Here is a 16,125-nt window from a genome sequence, read left to right on the forward strand (position 1 = left end):
AATTTGCTTCCTATAAATATTCCTTCTTTTTCTGAGTCCACAGAAGTATTTTAAAGTCATGTAAAAAAGGTCATATTATTATTGTGATTTCAGCATTTAATTTCACTTTGTGATGTTTTGAGTTTAAAGAGTGATACAATGAAGCCAAGTTAGGATCATAAGTTTTTAGAGCTGGAAGGGATCTTAGTGATCATCTGATTCAACATGCTTATTTTCAAATAATTTTTTTTAACATTTGTTTTTAGAACTTTGAGTTCTAAATTCTCTCCCTTCTTCCCTCCCCACCCACCCTCCTTGAGAAGGCAAGCAATTCAATATAGAGTATACATGTATTGTTATGCAAAACACTTCCATAATAGTCATGTTGTGAAAGAGTAACTATATTTCCCTCCATCCTATCCTGTCCCCCTTTATTCAGTTTTCTCCTTTGACCCTGTCCCTTTTCAAAAGTGCTTGCTTTTGATTACTTCCTCCTCCAATCTACTCTGCCTTCTATCATCCCCCTCTCTTATCCCCTTCCACCCTACTTTCTATCAGGTAAGATACCCAATTGAGTGTGTATGTTATTTTCTCCCTAAGCCAAATCTGATGAGAGCAGGATTCACTCATTCCCCCTCACCTGTCCCCTCTTCCCTTTCATTATAACAGCTTTTTATTACCACTTTTATGTGAGATAATTTACCCCATTCTATCTCTCCCTTTCTCCCTCTCCCAATATATTCCTCTCTCACCCCTTAATTTTATCCTTTTAGATATCATCCCTTCATATTCAACTCAGCCTGTGCCCTCTGCCTATATATATGTATATTCCCTTCAACTACCCCAATACTGAAAAAGGTTTCATGAGTTACAAATACCATCTTTCCATGTAGGAATGTAAACAAAACAGTTCCAGCTTTAGTAAATCCCTTATGATCTCTCTTTCCTATTTACCTTTTCATGCTTCTCTAGATTCTTGCATTTGAAAGTCAGATTTTCTGTTCAACTCTGGTTTTTTCATCAGGAATGTTCAGAAGTCCTCTATTTTATTGAAAATCCATATTTTTCCCTGGAGTATTATACCCAGTTTTGCTGGGTAGATGATTCTTGGTTTCAATCCTAGCTCCTTTGACCCCCTTTCTATCCCTTAGTGTAAAAGCTGCTAGATTTTGTGTTATTCTGATTGTGTTTCCACAGTACTCAAATTGTTTCTTTCTGGCTGCTTGCAGTATTTCCTCCTCGACCTGGGAACTCTGGAATTTGCCTGTAATATTCCTAGGAGTTTTCTTCTTGGGATTTTTTTCAAGAGGCGATCAGTGGATTCTTTCCATTTCTATCTTACCCTCTGGTTCTAGAATATCAGGGCAGTTTTCGTTGATAATTTCTTGAAAGATGATGCCTGGGCTTTTTTTTTTTTAATCATGGCTTTCAGGTAGTCCAATAATATTTAAATTATCTCTTCTCGATCTATTCTCCAGGTCAGTGGTTTTTCCTGTGAGATGTTTCACATTGTCTTTCATTTTTTCATTCTTTTGGTTCTGTTTTTTAAAAAAAATTTATCATTTTTATTTAATATTTGAGTTTTCAACATTCATTTCCACAAGATTTTGAGTTACAAATTTTCTCCCCATTTCTACCCTCCCCCCCATTCCAAGATGGCATTTATTCTGATTGCCTTGTTCCCCAGTCAGCCCTCCCTTCTGTCACCCCACTCCCCCTCATCCCCTTTCCCCTTTCTTATAAGGCAGGATAGGTTTCTATGCCCCATTACTTATATAACCTTTTTTAAAGCATCTGCTTTTAAAACTTTGAGTTCCAAATTCTCCTTCTCTTCCCCCCCTCCTTCCCTAGGAAGGCAAAGAATTCAGCATAGATCACACATGTATCATTATGTAAAACACTTCCACAATGCTCATGTTGTGAAATATTAACTATATTTCCTTCCATCCTATCCTGTCCCCCTTTTTCATGTCCATCTCACCCTGCCCCACCCCCATCCTAACTGCAAAGAAGAGAGGATGATGCTTTCAAAACTCTTATGCTGGGGCCAACTTCTTTTTCATCATAATTGTACAACATTCAAAGTTTTTTTGTTCTTTTCCATTTACATTACTGTAGTCACTAGGTGTATTGTTTTCTTGCTTCACTCTTCATCACCTCATATAAATCTTTCATGCTTCTTTGAATTTTTAATATTCACCCTTTCTTATGGCATGGTAATATCCCGTTATATTTGTGTACCAGAATTTGTTTAGCTATTTCCCTAATTAGGGGAAATCAACTTTGTTGCTAGTTCTTTGGTACCACAAAAAAGTGCTACTCTGAATATTTTTGTACTTTCTTTTCTCAGTTTGACTTCCTTAAGATATATATGTCTAGCAACAGGATTTCTTGGCCAAAGGACATGGACATTTTAGTCACTTTTTTTTAATGTTGCTTTCCAGAATGTTTGGACCTATTCATAGCTCCAGTGTTAGTTCGTATGTCTTTCCACAGTGTCTCCAACATTAATTTCCCATCTTTTGTCATATTTGCATATTTGCTATGTGTGAGGTGAAACCTCGAAGTTCTTTTAATTTGCGTTTATCTTATTTTTAGTGGTTTGGAGCAACATTTCACATGGTTTTTAGTTTACAGTTCTCTTGAATGAATAATTAAAACATTTATTAAGCGCTTACTGTGTACAATGCATTTTTGAGATCTATTCATAACTGATCACTTATCATTGGGGAATAGCTTTTGGTCTTAGAGGTTTGTTTTAGTTCCCTATGCATATTGAATTTGATAGTGATGAGTTAATTATTTGAAACCTCTTGTCTGCGTTGAGACATGCTGTCTATGTTCCATATTTAATGATTTTCTAGGACTACACAACAAATCATTGGCTCAGCAGGAAAGGAAATTATGAATTTGTAGCAACATAGCTAATTGGCTATATAGTGTAGGTCTATGCACTTTAAACAAAACTTGTGATTGTCTAGGCTAGGGCTACAGAATAAGACTAGATTTACCATATACACAAAAAAGAAATTGGTAGAGGAATCCTTTAAATAACAAACCTTTCCAAGATATTTATAATATGATTCAGTTTTGTACAGTTTTTCAGGAACAGTGCTATTGAAATTGAGCTTCCTTTTGTATATTGTGATAGCTTTTTAGCTTTTCAGGACTCATGCAATATATCCAGTAGATACGTTAATTAATTGATAACTGATTTTGTCGTAGTAGTTTTTGCATGCTGTGCCCTTATTTCTGAGCTCTCAATTTCCTCAGCCATCTATTTCTGGAAATTAGAAATGCAGAAGTCAGTAAGCCTTTATTCAACATAATAGGGAGCCAGTGGAGTTTATTGAATAAAGGTGGCAGTGTTGTCAGACATCACTGTGGCAGCTGAGGGAAGGGTGGACTGGAGGTGAGGATTGACTTGAGCTACGGACACAAATTAGAAAATTCTTGTATTATTAGTCCAGGCAAAAGATGACGACGGACTGAACTTAGTGGCTGTGGAAGAGGAGAGAATAAGATGCGTATGAAAAACACGAAAATAGAAATGACAGAGATTTGGCTACTGGTTTCATGTGTGCAGGGGATGAATGAGGATTTTAGAGTACAGGCATGTATGCCTGGAAACATGGTGGTGCCCTGGATAGTAATAGGGAAGTTCAGAAGCAGTGGAAAATAAGAGGAAGGGGAAGATAGTGAGTTCTGTCAGGGACTCAAAGAGAGGAACTGTGGAGTATAAAGACATCTGTCCTCCACACACTAACTTTGTGCTTTGTAAATGTTAAAATGTTGTGGAATTGTAAGATGGGATATACAGAAAACTAACCTTGAAGCCAGGAAGTCCTGGGTGGAACTTGGGTGGAATTTCTACCTCTAATGCATAGTGGTTGAGTGACCCTGGGTTCAACTTCCCAATGCTTTAGGTATCTCTCAGAGGGAATTTACTCAACTGGGAATTTCTTCTATGTATGAGTTCATGGGTCCAGTTTCTATTTCTGTTCATCAGATGGTTATTATGACTGAGGAAAGCATAATTTTGAGAAGTTATTTTTTGGAGGAGCACTAGCTAAAAATTAAATAACTATAGTACCAGAAAAAGAAAAATTAGTCTCAGCCATCTAAAACCTTCAAGAAATGAGTTCAGCATAGCTGAGAATTTATTCCTTTGAATCTCAAAATATTGCTTGCTTAAATGAGTTGGAGTGAAATGATTTCTTCAAGAAAAGGTGAAGTTGTGTTTAATAACCCTGTTCTTAATAATTGAGAGCCATCATTTTTTAAAATATCCTTTTCATCAAAAAATGTTTCAGTATACAAAGAACAAAAAAAGAGTATTGTATCTGAAAGATTGAGCTTCTGTTATATATAGTTTGTTTTAAAAGTATATGTTAAATTTAACAAGGTAGTAATAAAATTGCTCTCTTCCCCTCTGAACTTTTTTGTTATGTAAACTTTTGGTGGTGTTTTTTACTTTTTTTTAATCTCTTTTGTCACTACCCAGTAACTAGCCCCTGCCCTTCCCACTTCTGGTAGAAGTCCTCCCTTGTAATAAATATAGATCAGTAAAACAAATCAATGTCTGAAAATGAATGTCTCCTGCACCTCTCCAAAAAAGAATGGAGGCTTGCTTTGTCTTCAGTCTTTTGAAGTCATGATTAGTCAACCCTTTTGATGAGAGTTCTGAAATCGTTGTATTGTGGTTATCTTGGAAATTTTTCTGGTCATGCTTATTTCATACTTTGTCAGTTCCCGCCAGTCTTCCAGCATTATAATATCCCATTGCATTCTTGTACCACAATTTGTTAAGCCATCTCCCAATTGCTGGACACCCACTCTGTTTCCAGTTCTTTGCTACAACCAAAGACACTGCTATAGATATGTTTCTACACGTAGGTCCTTTCCCTGTCTTTGACCTCTTTGAGGTATATGTATATGTCAGCACTTGAGTGACTTAGAGGTATAGTTTCAAATTGTTTTTCAGAATGTTGGACCAATTCACAGCTACTGAAACAGTGCATTAGTGAGCCTGCCTTCCCATACTCCCTCCGACAGTAGTCTTTTGTTTAGTCTTTTGGTTAGGCTTTTCTTACTGTATCACTTTAAATGTCTTCCCATATTTCTTTACATTCTTCAGATTTGTCGTTAGGGTATGATAATGTTACATTGTGTTCATACACCATAATTTGTTCACCATTCCCCACTCTGGGTACGTGTTTCCATTGTTTTACTGTTAGGTATAGTGATGATGGTAGAAATATTTATTGATAGACCTTCTTCCCTTATCATTAATATTCTTTAGATACAGTACTGAGTCAAAGGGTATAAACAGTTTTGGTTGATTTTATACTTGTCAGCTGATGCATTTCCCTGCTAGCAGGGAAATGTCAACTTCTAATCTGTTCGAAATTAGTTGAACAAATATTAAGTGCCTACTATGTGCTATTCTGATTCCTCCTGGAAGTGCCCCTGGATTCCTAAAAATTCTATCAGTCTAGTGCAAAATCTTACTAAACTGGAAAGGTTTTGAGTATAGACATGGGGACCAACCGTCATCCTGGAACCAGTCTAACTGAGGGTTAATGATAAATTGTTTGGGACACAGCAGTTTGTAAAACCATTCTAAAGTATGGAGTGCTTTTTATCCCAACTTGGTGATGATGGATATTCAGAATCTCTAAAGAAAAGCTTTAAAAACCTCAAAAGAGGAAAGGTCTTGGTCCTTCCACTTGAGGAAATGACCTGAGACTTATCTTCTTGGCATATGAATATGAATAGATTCTGTAGGAGAAAATTTATTTCAATATACAAGGATATTGATGGTAAGGTCCCCTATGTGAACAATTCATTTACTGAAATGGAGGGAAAAGACATTCATTTGAGAAGCACAGGAAAAAAAATCAGTTTGAGAAGGAACAGGGACAGCTCTGAGAAGCCCTAAAAGAAAAGTAGCCCCTCAGGAGCAAAAAAATTAGTTGGTGGTAATGATGCCTAGAGTGCATTGTTTCTCAGCATTTAATTTAACATACTAATTATAACTGCCTTTAAGACTTTAAAGTTTATTTTGAGACACTCTGAAGCAAAGAAATGTTTGGGGACTATGGACTTTTGTCATATTTGAAGTTCCTGTTTTCAGGTAGGAAAGGTCAGAATTAGTCAATAAACATTTATTAAGCACCTGCTATATGCCAGATACTGTGCTAAGCACTGGGGATACAAAGAAAAGTATAAGACAGTGATTACTTGCAAAAAGCTCACAATCTAATGAGGGAAAACACCACATAAAAAGAAGCTAAAAATGAAAGGGAGGGAACAAAGGAGGCCAGTAGGCAGTGTTCTGAGGAGATGTGAGTTACAGAGTTGATTTCATCTTGTAGAATGCTGAGCTTTTAGAGATCTTGTAGTCCAGGAGAACAACTAGGTGGGAAATGATGAGGAGAATGCCCTGGGTCTCTCCCTAAATGTTGGAAGATCTGGAAGGAACTCTTCATGGTCTACCCTCTAGCCTCTTCAACCAAGAGAGTGAAGAACTCCAGGTGCAGAAGGTACTGAGGACATGTGAGTTTCAAAGTTGGTTTTATCTTGCAGGATTATGAATTTCTGGAGATCATAAAGTCCAGGAGAACAGCCGGGTGAGGTGAATGCCCAGGATACCTTCCTTAAATGGTGGAAGACCTGGGAGGAGCTACCACATACTCACCTCACCCCTTTCCAACTAGAAGGAGGAAAGGGCCCCAAGCTGGGGGTGCTGAGAGGGTATGAGTCTCCAAGTCGATTTTATCTTGCAAAATGGGACATAAGGAAGTCTGATAGAACAGCCAGGTGGGGAATGACCTAGAAAAGTGTCGAGAACTAGGTGAAGTTGCATATAGAACTGGAGAATCAAAGGACACAAGATTAAAGCTGAGAGAAGGTGACAGAAACTAGTGGAAGCAGATAAGCAGACTCTAGTTAAGACCAGCTGACTAGTGACAAGCTTTGCAGTTAATGCAGGGAGCTGATCTGACTGGAGGAAAGATCTGATGCTAGCAGCTGAATGGAAAAAAACGAATTCTTTGTTTTTGGAGAAGTTAGCTGGGGAAAGGCTGCCTTACCCTCTAGTGCCATCTGTGGCTTAGGAGGGAAACCCCTCAGAGGTTTGCTTATATTGCTCTTTACTGCTTTCTATGGCAGGAGAGGGAGAAGTCCCTCACAAGTCACCCAGAACAGGTCTGAAAAGTTTGAATATCTTAAACTTAAGAGAACTGCTTTTCACCGAAAGAATGTAATGCTGCTTTAATGTTAAGCCAAGGGAATAGATCGGTGAAGTTCCACAGATGCCAGATTTAACTCTAAGAACTTAATATGAGTTACCAGAACGGTGACTTCCTCCAGCTGGAGAGCCAAGAAGAGGAGTGGTCTTACCCAGGTTGTGACACGTTCTATAAACTAAAGAGACCAAGAACATAAAGACCTGCAGCCCAGATTTATGACTGGCACATGGCCTTCCCTACTTCAGGGTCTCTCTGCTATGTAAATTTGTGCTTACTTTCCCCTATGGACACTGTACATTTGTGGGACAGTGTGGCCCAAGTTTATGGATAGACTTATTATGTGTTATAATTATTACTTCTCCTGTTAGTGTTTAGTTTTTAAGAGTTAATGGGAATCACTGACTGATTTGTTTAAATAGGAAGCACACCAGTGGAAGTTCAGGAGCTACAATAGTGAGCAGTAGATGGTTGTCTTCCCCGCTCACTATGGTTTGCTGTAGGACTGTGTATGAGTGAGTTGTAGCTTCGTGGCTGGACCCTTTTTTTTTTTAATTGTTTTTTTTTATTTCGATTTTAATTTTTTAATCTTTAGTTTACAACACTTGGTTCTACATAATTTTGAGTTCCAGATTTTCTCCCCTCCCTCCTCCCCTCCCTCCCCAAGACGGCATGGAATCCCTCATATCTTCCACATATAACTTCGCATTGAATTAATTTACACACTAGTCAAGTTGTGGAGAAGAATTATGACCAATGGAATGAATCATGAGAAAGAAGAAACAGAACCAAAAAAAAAAAACCCCAAAACAAAAGAGAGACAAAAAAAGGGGGAAGGAAAGACAAGCATAAAGTGTGCCTCAATCTGCATTCATACTTCATAGTTCATTCTCTGGATGTAGACAGTATTTTCCATGGTGAGTCCTTTGGAGTTGTCTTTGCACTTTGTGTTGCTGAGAAGAGCAAAGTCTGTCAGGGTTGGTGCTCACAGAGTCCATATATCTGTGGTTGTGTATATGTGCTCCTGGTTCTGCTCTGCTCACTCAGCATTATATCATGTAGGTTTTTTCATGTTATCATGAAGTCTGTATCATCCCCATTTCTTATAGCATAATAGTATTCCATTACCTTTGTATACCACAGCTTGTTCAGCCATTCCCCAATTGATGGGCATCCCCTTGATTTCCAATTCTTTGCTACCACAAAAAGAGCCGCTATAAATATTTTTGTACATATGGGTCCTTTTCCCACTTGTGTGATCTCTTTGGGATACAACCCTAGAAGTGGTATTGCTTGGGTCAAAGGGTATGAACATTTCTATAGCCCTTTGGGCATAGTTCCAAACTGCTCTCCAAAATGGCTAGATCAGTTCATAACTCCACCAGCAATGTAATAATGTTCCAATTTTCCCACATCTCCTCCAGCATTTATCATTTTTCTGTTTTGTCATTTTAGCCAATCTGACAGGAGAGATGTGGTACCTAAGAGTTCTTTTGATTTGCATTTCTCTAATTAGTAGTGATTTCGAGCATTTTTTCATATGCCTAAGATATCTTTAATTTCTTCCTCTGAAAACTGCCTGTTGATCCCCTTTGACCATTTCTCAATTGGGGAATGACTTGTATTCCTATATATTTGGCTCAGTTCCCTGTATATTTTAGAAATGAGGCCTTTATCAGAGACACTAGTTGTAAAGATTTTCTCCCAGTTTTCTGCTTCTCTCCTAATCTTTGTTGCTTTGGCTTTTTTTATACAAAACATTTCAATTTAACATAATCAAAATTATCCATTTTGCATTTTATAATGCTCTCTATCTCTTGTTGGGTCATGAGTTCTTTTCTTTTCCATAAATCTGATAGGTAAACTATTCCTTGCTCTCCCAAATTGCTTATAGTATCAGCCTTTATTCCTAAATCATGAACCCATTTTGACCTTATTTTGGTATATGGTGTAAGATATTGGTCTATGCCCAGTTTCTGCCCTACCATTTTCCAATTTTCCCAGCAGTTTTTGTGAAATAGTGAATTCTTAGCCCAGAAGCTGGATTCTTTGGGTTTATCAAAGAGTAGATTGCTGTAGTCATTGACTTCTCCATCTTGTGTACCTATCATATTCCATTGATCCACACCTCTGTTTCTTAGCCAGTACCAGGTAGTTTTGATGACTGCTGCTCTATAGTACAGTTCAATATCTGGTATGGCTAGGCCACCTTCCCTAACATTTCTTTTCATTAATACCCTAGATATTCTAGACCTCTTGTTCTTCCAGATGAATTTTGTTATTATTTTGTCCAGCTCTGTAAAATAATTTTTTGGTAGTTCAATTGGTATGGCACTGATATTTTCCCCCCAATTACATGTTGAAACAGTTTTTTTTAACTTTTTTTTTTAAGTTTTGAAGTCCATAATCTCTCCCTCCCTCCCTCCCTTTCTGTCCTTTCCTCTTCCCATGACAGATGACAGTAAGCAATCTGATATAGGTTATACATGTACAATCATGTAAAACATTTCCATCTTAGCCATTTGGTACAAAAAGACTTGAACAAAAAACAAAAGAAAAAGATAGCGAAAAGTAGTATCTTTCACTCTGTATTCAAACAACATTAGTTCTTTAGAGGCGGATAGCATTTTTTTATAAATGAGCCCTTTGAGGTTATCTTGGATCACTGTATTGCTGAAAATAGCTAAGTTATTCACAGTTCTTCAGTGTACAATATTGCTGTTACTGTATACAGTGTTCTCCTGATTCTGCTCACTTCACTTTATATCAGTTCTTGTAAATCTTTCCAGTTTTTTCTGAAGTCATCCTATTTGTCATTTCATATAGCAAACATAATATTCCATTACAATAATATACCACAGCTCGTTTAGCCATTCCCCAATTGATGAGCATCCCCTCGATTTCCAATTATTAACCACCACAAAAAGACTTGAAATTGTTGATGAAATTGTTTAGATATAATTTTTTCTGTAAGCACTGGTTTCGCCAGTCTCATTGTCTTTATCTTTGATGAAATTTTTTTTGATGATTTGTTCTTTTGACCCTATTTCCATAGAATTATTGTATTTAATAGTCTCCAATTTTTAATCTCCTTCAGTGGCCCTTTATAGAATATAAATTTTAATGTATTGTAATCAGTAAAGTATGTGTTTGATATTTCTGCTTTTCTGCATTTGTGTGTGAGGTTTTTAATGTCCTAACACAGGGCTGTCCAACCTTAGGTTTTTATTGAAACAATAGTATATTTTGATTTGCCATTTTAGTGAGAGCTCTGCGGTAGCTCTTCTTCCTTTACTAAAGCATTTCTGTAAATTTCTATGCTTGTAGGCAGGCCGCATTTTGGACAGCCCTGTGCTAACACAGTCATTTTTTGTAAAGGTGTTCTGTATAGAGGAGAATTATGTATATTGCTTTGATTACCATTCAATAATTGCCAGAACAGTATCATATTTAACTTTTCTGAAAATTCTATTGAAGTCCCTAACTTTTTTCTCTTTTCTCTTCTTTTTTGCTAGCTTTGTCTAGAGCTGAAAGGGGTGTATGAAGGTATCCAGTTGTTAGTTTTATGTTCTTCCATGTAATTCATTTAGGTTTTCTTAAATATTTAGGTGTTATGACATTAAATATGTATATGTTAAATATTGATGTTAATTCATTGTGTATGGTGGCTTTTAGCATGATACAGTTTCACTCTTTCGCTCGATTGAATTTGTTTATACTCTTGCCTTGTCTAAGATCCTGATTGCTGCCTTTGCTTTTTTGCGTTTAGCTGAAGCATAACTGATTTTCGTCTGGTCCTTTATTTCTGTTCCCTATGAATCTTTTTGACTCAAGTGTTTTTGGTGGGTTTTGTTTTTGTTTTGGGTTTTTTTGGTTTGGAATGTATTGTTAGAGTTTGCTGTCTAAACTTATTTGCTATCTTCCATTTTATGGTTCAGTTTATTTCCTTTACATTCACAGTTATGTTCATTAATTATGTATGTCCTTCCAACCTATTCCCTTATGCGTTTACCTCTTTCAGCTTCCCCTTTTCCTCTTGACAAAGAAAAATGTGTTGAGAAAGGAGTATGCCCCACACTAGAGATCCGTGCTTGATTCTGCCTGCTTCCATTCTTCTTCCTCTCCTCTTCTTACCCAGATCCCAATCAGAAATTCTTACCCAGTCTTCTTTTCTTTTTAAACCCATCTTTATGATTTATATTCCAAGGTAAGAATTTGTTTTGTTTGAGTAATCTCTCCTTGAATCTACTCTCCTTAACCTTAAATCTTTCTCCCCCTTTTTCCGTAGTGTTTTCTTTTTCCCTCCCTTTCCTTTTAAAAAAAAATTATTAAAACATAATTAAAAAAACACTTCTGTTTTATTTAACTCTCTTTATGACCCCTGCCTGATAACTTTGGGGTCTTTAGGGGAACGTATGTTCCTTCCTGCTATTAGAATGTAAACAGTTCATCCATGTATCATTCTTCTGCTTGCTTGAATATATTTAACTTTTCATATTTCTTTTGACCCTCTGTGGTCATGGTTTCTCCTTTGATTTTCTCATCATATCTTAGAATTTCTTAGAATCATCTCTTTCTCCATCTGTGTTGGGGAGTATCTGTGGGAAAGAACTGGGCTGTACTGATTACTCCTACTCTGCCATCTTTGCCTTTCTCCTCCTTATGTAATGTTAAAAGACTCAACAGAAGGCATTTAGCACATTAGTTGAGCCCTCTCTGGAAAATTCATGGAACTCTTGAATAAAACTCTTCGGATGAAAAGAAATGGATTGGTTATGATCTGAATTAGTAAGGGGAATACCTATTTCATTATCAAAGGAAGACAGCACATATTTTGAATGTCATAATTATTTCATGATGTTTAGCATTGTCAGGTATTAGAAAAAAAGGTAAAATGTTATACTTACATTTTTCTCATTTGCATCAGTAGAAGGAGCAAATAGATTTTCTTTTAAAATCATCACCTACCTTGTCCTCAGTCCTTTGTTCAAATTTTTGATTGCTTTTTTATTTAGAATTTTAATACCATTTGCTTTTTATTTTTTTTTAAAACATGTTATTTCCTCCTTTATCCTTTCGACACCCTGATCATCCTGCCTCCACCCCTGGTCATATCTTGTTCTTGTAATTCTTAGAATCAGTATGAGTTGCAAAGGACCTTAAAGGTGTTTTAGTTAAGTGTACTAGGTTAAAAAACTAAGTACTTACTAATACATATTGCTGCAGTTACTACTACTACTACTGCTACTAGTACTGCTGCTGCTGCTGCTGCTACTTCTGCTACTACTACTACTGCCACAACCACCAACGTTAGCAGACATTTATATAGTGAGCTTTAAGGTTTGAAAATCATGTGTACATACTTTCTCATTTGATTGATACAACTACATAGGTTATATACTATAGATATTATGATTTTCCACATTTTACATGTAAGGAAACTTAGGCCAAGAGTTTAAACGACTTGCCTGTGATCACCCAGGTAGTAAGTGACAGGAGATGGAAAAGGAATATTTTAACAGAGGTTTTTCTTTTGAGAAATCTAGCCCTCTTTCCTCTATACCACGTTGCTCGATAAACTGGCAGTGGTATATGGAATAAATTGGAAGGGGAGACCAGTTAAAATGTGATAGTAATAGTCTAGCTATTTTTTATCAAACAGAGGCAGAGAAGGTGATATCCATTTTACCAAAGGCTTCACATTGCTATCTGTCCCTTTAAAAAGTAGGCTCTCCTAGTCCATTTAAAATAATTTTTTGAAAAAATAAAAGTTCTATTTACATACCTTTTCAGAACTGTTAACTGTAGTATGAAGCTAGGTACTCTACTGTATATGCTATTCATTTAGACTTGATCCTTAACGTAATCATTCATATATCCACCTACATATCCTCTCCTAATGTGCCTATCTCATAGATATCGGCACAACAACACTAATTGGGAGTCTTTTTCTGGTGCATATTGCTTTTGTAACTTGGTATTTTTCTTTCTAAAGTAATTTTGTGTAGTACTCCATGTAAGTTAGATTTTTAGTTAATTGCTTCACACAATTTCACATTAGAGTTCAGAGATAAAATATGTAAAAATATACCTCTCTTTATGGAAAAAAATAAAGCGTATAGTCATGTTTAACTGCTATGATAATTTTTAAATTCAGACTCTTGTAGACTCAGAGTTAGAAGGGGTCTTAAAGTTCATTAACTTACTATGTGTGATTCTTCTCCATAATGTCCTATCATAGCAATTATCCAGTCTGCTTCAGAAACCTCTAGTTGGAAGCCCATGTCATTTTTGGACAACTACAATTTTTAGAATGTTCTTACTCACTTTGAACTAAAATTTGCTTTTCTATAATGTCCATTCATTGTTCCTTGACTAAACCTCTTAGAGCACACATGGAGTAAATTTAAAGCTTCTTCCATATGAAAATCTTTTAAATATTTGAACTAGAGCCAGGATAGAAGAAAAGTAGGGAGTACAGCTGAAAACTCCACAGAAATCTAGGAAACATATCAGACTGAATCATAATCAGGGTGTGCAAATAGAAGACAATACAAACAAGATGAAAAAGGAATGAGGAGAGAAGGTGATATTTGAACCTCACTCTAATCAGAATTGTTCAAAGGAAGGAATAATACACATGTCAGTGCCTAAACACACAGATTGGGTAAAGCAATACATTTTACTTAACAGGGAAAGAGGAGGGAAACAAGAGAAGGGAAAAGGTGGAAGAAGAGGGAGATATAGGATAAGTTAAGGGAGAAAGTACTTCTAAGCAAAACAGACTCTCTGAATAGGAAGGGTGAATGGTGAAGTGGGGTTTAAAATAAATGAGTGGTTAAGAACCTTCTCTGAGTGAGGAAAAGAGAAGAGGGCCAGGAGTGCAGGAGTAGGCTGCACCAAATCTAGAGCACTGATGGTGAGGATACTCCTTTTCTCTCACCATCCTCTTCTAAAAAGAAGGGTGTAAACAAAGAGGAGAAAAAGTTTAAGAGCATAGGATGGAGGGAAATATACAGTTAACGATTTTAACTGAATGTGAATGGTCTGAACTTACCCATAAAATAAAGGTTAATAATAGTAGAAAGGCCAACCCCTCTACATGCACAAGTGATCTCATTCCATCCTATCTCCTCCAGCATATTACCTCCTCTCACATCTGTATTCTTTCGTTTATCTTCAATCTTTTCCTATCTGTTGAATGCTTCCCTACTACCTGCAAACATGCCATGTCTCCCAATCCTCAAAAATGCCTCATTTGATCTGTCCGTCCCCAGCTAGCTATCTCACTGTATCTCTCTTGCCGTAATTCCTTGAGAAGATTGCCTGTACTAGGTGTTGCTACTACCTCTCCTCCCTTTTCTTAACTCTATACTGGCTTCCAGTGTCGTTGTTCACCAAAATTGCTCTCCCCAAAATTACCAATGGTGGGGGGGTGGGGAGGGCAGTTGGGGTTAAGTGACTTGCTCAGGTTCATACCTCTAGTAAGTGTCAGTTGTCTGAGGCTGGATTTGAACTCAGGTCCTCCTGACTCCAGGGCCAGTGCTCTATCCACTGTGACACCTAGCTCCTCTTCAGTGATCTCTTAATTACCAAATCCCATGGCCTTTTCTCAGTCTTCATCCTGGGCTCTCTTTTCTGCCTTCTTTATTCTTTCTTATGGTGACTGCATCATCTTCTGTGGATTCAATTATCATTTCTATATTGATGAGTTTCTTCCTTTTCCCTTTTTTTTAAAACTGTGGAATGCTTCATGAATTTTCATGTCATCCTTGTGCAGGGGCCATGTTGATTTTCTCTATATTGTTCCAATTTTAGTATATGTGCTGCTGAAGCAAGCACTATATTGATGAGTTTGAGATCTTCTTATCCAGCCCTAACCTCACTCCTGATCTCCACTCTCACATCTCCACCTTTCTGTTAGACATCTCGAACTGTATGTCCACTAGACATCTTAAACTCTATGTGTAGAAAACCGAGCTCATAAGCTTTCTCCCTAAACCATCTTCCTTTCCAGTCTTCCCTATTATTGTCAAGGGAACCACCATCTTCTCAGTTGCCCAGGGTAATGACCCAGGTGTCATCCTTGACTCATCACTATCACCACCCCCTCATATCCAATCTGTGGCCAAGTCTTGTCAATTTGACCTTTGTAACATCTCTTGTGTATGTCTGTTTTTCTCCTCTTGACAATGCCACTACCATTACCTCGATACCACTACCCTCATCTCCTTACCCCTGTATACTATTGTAATAGCCTGCTGGTGGGTTGGCCTGCCTCAGATCTCTCCCTTCTCCATTCAGCTACTAAAGTGATTTTCCTAAAGTGCAAGTTCTACTGTCTCACTCCCATACACACACTCAGTAAACTTCAATGGCTCCCTGTCATCTCCAGAATCAAATATAAAAATCTCTGTTGGATATTCAAAGACCTTCAAAAACCTAGCTTTTGCTCCCTCACATACCTTTCTAATCTTCTTACACTTTATACTCCTCCCTCCCCCACATCATCTTATTGGTTGACGCTGGTCTCCTTTCTGTTCATTGAAAAAGACATTCCTGAATCTAGGCTTTTTCACCGGCACTTCCTTATGGTTGGTATTCTATCCCTCCTCATCTCCACTTTTTGACTTCTCTGGCTTAAGTCCCTGCTAAGATTCTGCTTTACACATACCTTTCCTCTGATGATTATTTCCTATTTATCCTTATGTAGCTTGTTTGTACATAATTGTTTGCATGTTGTCTCCCCCATCAGATTGTGAAATTCTTTGACTTTTTTTATATCCTCAGCCCTTAGCACAGTGTCTGGCACATAGTTGGCCCTTAATGTGAGCAGTTTCAATTTCTGAACCATTTTACTCCAAAGAACAACAGCCATTCCCTGATCTACATATAA

The 16,125-nt window shown here is 37.2% G+C and overlaps 1 protein-coding gene and 1 non-coding gene across 3 annotated transcripts in view; one reads left to right on the plus strand and one right to left on the minus strand.

The window, feature by feature from the left end:
• KPNA3 (karyopherin subunit alpha 3) overlaps positions 1-16,125 on the plus strand; it is a 119,581-nt gene that overhangs the window by 11,420 nt on the left and 92,036 nt on the right. The gene's annotated exons all lie outside the window — the stretch shown is intronic.
• On the minus strand, positions 14,965-15,071 carry LOC118840475. Its single transcript, XR_005009667.1, has one exon. It is a non-coding gene; the product is annotated as a U6 spliceosomal RNA (small nuclear RNA).

Source organism: Trichosurus vulpecula, chromosome 2 (genome assembly GCF_011100635.1).
Source record: "Trichosurus vulpecula isolate mTriVul1 chromosome 2, mTriVul1.pri, whole genome shotgun sequence".
NCBI lineage: Eukaryota > Metazoa > Chordata > Mammalia > Diprotodontia > Phalangeridae > Trichosurus > Trichosurus vulpecula.